This window comes from Tachypleus tridentatus, chromosome 13 (genome assembly GCF_004210375.1).
Source record: "Tachypleus tridentatus isolate NWPU-2018 chromosome 13, ASM421037v1, whole genome shotgun sequence".
NCBI classification, from domain to species: Eukaryota; Metazoa; Arthropoda; class Merostomata; order Xiphosura; family Limulidae; genus Tachypleus; species Tachypleus tridentatus.
The window spans coordinates 36,595,793-36,601,496 of record NC_134837.1 but is presented as its reverse complement, the minus strand read 5'-3'; the positions used below and the strand labels follow the sequence as shown (position 1 = coordinate 36,601,496).

Here is a 5,704-nt window from a genome sequence, read left to right as displayed (position 1 = left end):
ATTTAAACTACACATTACGGAATAATGTTTCGTCGTTTGAGCATTGGTGAGTGTGTGTTGTAAAAAAACCACATCGGGGTATCCGTTGTGTTCACTGTCGGGGATGGAACTGCTAATTTTAGACTTGTGAATCCGTAGATTAGTACTGACTCTCCATTACTTATGAGCAAACTTATGAAATGGTTGTATTTACTTGAAACTTTTGCTCCCTTAATCATTGAAGTCTTACATTTTATATTCCTAGTTATGAAACTGTTATGTGTACTTTTAACAAATACATGAATTTATGTTTTAGAAACTATGAAGTCTATATATGCAAGTATTTAATTGACGTAATTTTGACGTATCTTGTCACTGTTATATGTTTTGTATTTTAAATATATTTAACTGTTCCATTTTCAAAATGTTCTACATTGTGCATGTAATATAAGATTTACATCAAATCTAATCACATAACGAGATATTTATCAAAGAAGCTTAAAAGCTTCCATTCAATAAATATGTTGGCAAGTAATTCCTGAAACTGATCGAATTTTGTATAGTAGTTTTTAATAATCAAACTAAGCACACATGAACCTGTTAAGACAAAAGAAAAGAAGATTATTTGCAGTACTTAGAAAACAAATATATGTGCATATACAATTGGGAAAAAGACATCTCAAAAATATATTTAAAATAAACTTAATTAAGCATTTCTTGGTATGCATTTTAGAGTATGCATATAGTTCGGGAACATTTAAAGTTTAATATATAGCAAGAATTATTACAAATTAAAACTTAAGAATTTATATACGAGAAGACCTCTTGAAGTTCTTCAGTCGTTGTCCCTTCTGAATGTTGTTTCAATTCTTTTGATCCAGCTGTTATTCCCCAGTTATCGGGTTTTGAACAAGAAGCAGAAAACGGGCGTCCAGAAGAAGGGTTAATCTTCTCCCAATATGTACGACGAGCTCTGAAAAACAAAATGGGAGAAATAGTAACCACAGTATTATTTCCTAATTAAAGATAAGAAAAACTTCCTTAAAAATTCACAGATGGTTAAATAGAACAAGTTTCTCCTCACATTATCCATCTATACACTAAATCATTACCTTGCTCTAACCCAAGGTTTGGTATGCATCCTCAGCCCTTCACCCCACATGTCATGTTTCTCCGATGCTTTGGGTTTCTTCCCCCTTTCTTCTGCAAGTTCTTCTGAAATAGCACGGATGTGATATGGTTCAAAACCACAACATCCACCAATGTAACGGACTCCAAGATTATAGGCTTCCCTAGCAAAACGATGTATGTCCCACCTTGAACAAATCCTCGGTTCCAATGCTGAATATAAAAGCCAACAGTAAATAACGTATTTTTGGAAATTTATCTTCTCTTATCTGAACTATGTAAATTTAATTATGAAACCTTCTCACAGTCTCCATTTTGGATAATAATTTACCATTTTAAAATATATATTTTACGACAATAACTTTAGATACTGCATCACAATACTTTCTTTAAATAAGAGCTTTGATTTGAAAATACGACGTAAAGTTGTAGATCATGAAGCTCCATGTCTTGCAATTAGGAATATCCGAATCATTGTCTATCAATGTGAATTTTTGGCAAAAAAGTCTTAATAACTAAATCAGTGCAGCATTATTTTAGCTAATGATATTACCGCAATCGTCTGCCATGTTACAAAATATCCTATTAGAGTTTGTTTTAATACAATGTATTACATTTGAAGAAGCTACAAATTATTTGTATTGCAGTCATTCTATAAAGAGAAATATAATTTCAAAAGTTCTTCCTATTAGTAAGTACATAATTAAAATTGAACTTTAAAATATACGTTTTGTTGTTATATATTTCGTATTAATATTGCAATTTTCCATACTCAGAACATACTGACTGCAATTTAAGACTTTAGAATTTCTAAAGTTATGTTTCGAGTTTAGGTACAATCAACTTAACAAATGGAAATTCTGGAAGGTCAATAAAGCCCTGTTTTCCTGCATCAGGAGTAAGAAATGCTGTAGGCTGACACATAAGGTAGGCTTTGAGTCCTTCAACATCCAGAGCTTTCTTCATAAGTTTCACAGATTCAAGGATACAAATGGATCAAAGTGGCAATTTACTCCTATTACATCAGCACCTTCGTGATAAAAACGAGATTAGAAGCACATAAATATTGTAGTAATACAAAAAACACCCAAAACATTGTTGTGAAAAGTACAAGTACAAGTTTGAAAACTAACAAAGATTAATCAAAGCACATTATTTGACAAAACCTACACTATATAATGCTTAGGATTGTATAGAGCAAACTTAAGAAATGGGTTGAACATTATTTTACAAGACAAGACAAAAAAGAAAAAAAATTGACGAGTACCTGCTTTAACCAACTTTATTGCACACTCTCCACACGAGGTATGATGAAGGTCACCTTCAGGACCAATACACATGGTAGCTGCCACAGGTAACTTTGTCTCCTTGCAGACTTCAATAGCCCACACTATCTCTTCAACATGTTCAAAATACTGCAAAAGAAAGACTTGAGTAATTCTTTACAAGAAAAAAGTTTTGAATTGAAACCAATCAAAGCCCTTAATTTGTGTAAATGAATTTGTTAAATTTATATGGAACCAGTTTGTAAACACATTAAAATAGTAATCTTGGAGGAGAAATCTCATTCAGATTCATCCGACCACAAAGATCAAGTAGCATTTATTTTTGTACATATTTATCTAAACTTTTAAAAAAAAATGTAACAATGTATTACTCATTTGGAAACAGCATAGATAGGAGAAATTTAGTCATATTTATACCTTAAATGAGATTTCATCACAATGTTGTGTATGTATAGAACAATGTATCTAATAATATTCAATACGAAATATTAAGTTGGGTTTTTTATTTCAGTTACCCCATTCTCTTTATGCTTAGAAAGTTGAAAAGTTTCTGAATAACTCAACAGCTCAAGTTTTCTTATTAACGAAGAAATTCAGCACTAGAGAAATTCATAAGTGTACTATACCTCACAGATAAGAAAATCGACTCCATTTTCAGTGAACACTGCGACCTGTTTTCGAAATTCTTCCTGCACCTTCTCTTTATTCCTGCCCGACAGATAGGTTGGGGTTTGAGAAAGTCCACCAGCAACAAGGCAGTCACTTTCTTCTGCCACTTCTCGAGCAAGTTTGCATGCTGCTTTATTTATGTCACTCCCCTGAAAAGAAATACCAGAAGAATAGAGCTATAATTTTCCCCCGAACCAATATTTGATTCAAAACTTTTTCCTTGATTTTTTTCACTTACCCCATAACGCAAATTCTGGGGATGCAAAATTGTTACTCACTAAACATAACCCCAGTATACATCTTCTCTATTATTCATTGCTAACAACTTTTGTCAGGACTAGCTGAGATACACACAGGAAGACATCACCCTAGGAAAGGAAGAGGTGAGAAGATACTAAAAAGTCTTTAGTGAGTTTCGTTACTTTTGGGCAACACCCCACATGAGCCTGTCCTTTAGAAACTTAAACCTAAAGAAGGAAAAAGAAAATCATTCACTGGAGAAATCAAGTACACTCTTTGTTTGGAAGTTCTTGCACCTTCTTTCTCTAACATAATTAGAACTGCAAAGCTGGCAAAGTAAGTGAAATTGTTTTCAAGCAACAAATGTAAGTATCATGACCACACACTTACTGTGAATTTTGTTCCAGCTTCGTTTCCCCTGTTTGCTAGTTTATCATCACTGGCATAAAATGTGAAGGCTTGCATTACATCTGAACCAGCTCTTAGAAATTCTTTATGAAGTTGACGCACTACGAAACATAAAATATAAAATAAATATGAAATGTAAAAAAGGAATAAGAATTAGCATTTTAATGGCAAGTATTCATAACGTTATAAACGTTCTCAAGATGCTAGTGGTTGAGAATAAGGCATCGTTGTTAAAGTTATTGGTATTATTATGAATATCCCTAAATTTTCTTACCAGCTTCTGGATTCTCGACACATGCTTCAGGTGTCGAAGGTCCTATTTTCACATAACCTCGTTTCTCCAAAGCAAACACAAATCCTCCATCACCAATGACCACTCCCTCTTCCAAACGTTGCAGTAATCCCTTCTTTATTAGTAAAAAGAAGAAACTTGATTCAGTTCAAATTCAATAACTTTAATATAAAAGCTTTTTGTTAAAGTCAAAGATATTAATTTCTGATCAAAGAAAGTTCCTTATTAATTACACCAAAATTATCAGTCATGTCAGTAATTTGATATTCCAATAATATGGAAAATACACGTATAAAACAAAAGGGTATATAATAGCTAAAATTCACTGACTTACAAGTGTTGTCCATAAACAGTTTTCATTGGCAACAGATAAGTTTCGAAACCACTGAAGAGATTTACTTTTTCTTAAATAACACAGTTGGTTTCAGCACAGATTAATTTCAAGTGTTATTACCCACATGTTTTATTAGGTAAATCCACAAATAATTTTGATTTTAAAATAAAATTTAAAAATTAGGATTAAGGAGCGGATATAATTGGATAATTGGAACGGTAAAACAAGAAATTATAAATTCAGACTGTTTACAAATGTTAATATTTACATGCAGAAACTTTGATTCTACAAATCACGCCCCTATATACCTATTTCCCCCTATAAGCGTACATCTCCTTATGATAAACAGTTATTTTGTCAAGTGTTATCTAACACTAACAGATCACATATTCTTGCTATTATTAACAAAAACTCGTGAATGACAGAAGGAAACTGTATAATACGTTAACCACACTATTTCTCCAATAGTGCAGTTTTGTTTAAACTTAGATATTACAAGAATATTATAATTTTCTCCAAACGATTTGCAATTTATAAATATTACCTCTTCTTGAAACTTGGAAGCAATACGTTTAACTATTCTTTCTCCTAGAATATGTTCGCGCACACAATACTGTTAGTGAAAATACATGCAATGAAGTATGTATTAGCACTACAATAGAAACTGCAAACGAAAACTGAATTCATTTATTACAGGCTGCTATTCTGACAGTTATAACTTATAATTGTGAAATACACATAAAACAAATGAAGTGAACGTATGAATACATGTCATTTTATAACAGTTCTTAGTTTCGACAGTAAATATCCTCAATTGTTAACAGCTTTATTAAAGTTCAAAGCTTTGCGATCTACTAAACTCGTTGTTTCCCTCAAATTAATTTTTAATGGTTAAGTGAAACAAGTTCGCAATAAACATTGGTGGTTACTTACTTTGTTATCTTGAACAGGTCCCATTATATAAAATTTTTGGCGTCTTTCTTTTCTTCCTGTTCGTCTATTGGTTATTAATATTTCACACTCCCACTTCCTCCAACTTTGACGAGAGTGATATGGTGATGCTAAACGTTATTTATACCAGAGGAGGCAGTGATTGTCATGTGATTAACTATTCCCATTTTCAAGCATAGGTAAGGAATAATATTAGATAACCGTTCTTAGATAGGTAAAAGAAGTTAAATTTCATCATTGTTTTATTTAGGCTCCTGATATGAAATATAGTTTATCCGTACAATCATCTCCCATTACAGATACTAATTTCGGAATTATTTTTACGTATACCTCTTTACCTTAACCAAATGGACTCGACCAAAAGCGAAGCATCAGCAACACGACTGTGTTTACTATAGAGCTTCAATGTAGGGGCTA

The 5,704-nt window shown here is 32.2% G+C and overlaps 1 pseudogene across 1 annotated transcript; it reads right to left on the bottom strand.

The window, feature by feature from the left end:
- Positions 1–529: 529 nt before the first annotated feature.
- On the bottom strand, positions 530–5,427 carry LOC143238585 (betaine--homocysteine S-methyltransferase 1-like; annotated as a pseudogene). Its single transcript, XR_013020657.1, has 8 exons — positions 5,270–5,427; positions 3,985–4,117; positions 3,693–3,811; positions 3,020–3,211; positions 2,375–2,522; positions 1,957–2,137; positions 1,092–1,321; positions 530–952 (listed from the first exon to the last, which is right to left on the bottom strand). The product of XR_013020657.1 is annotated as a betaine--homocysteine S-methyltransferase 1-like (transcript).
- Between the last annotated feature and the right edge of the window lie 277 nt (positions 5,428–5,704).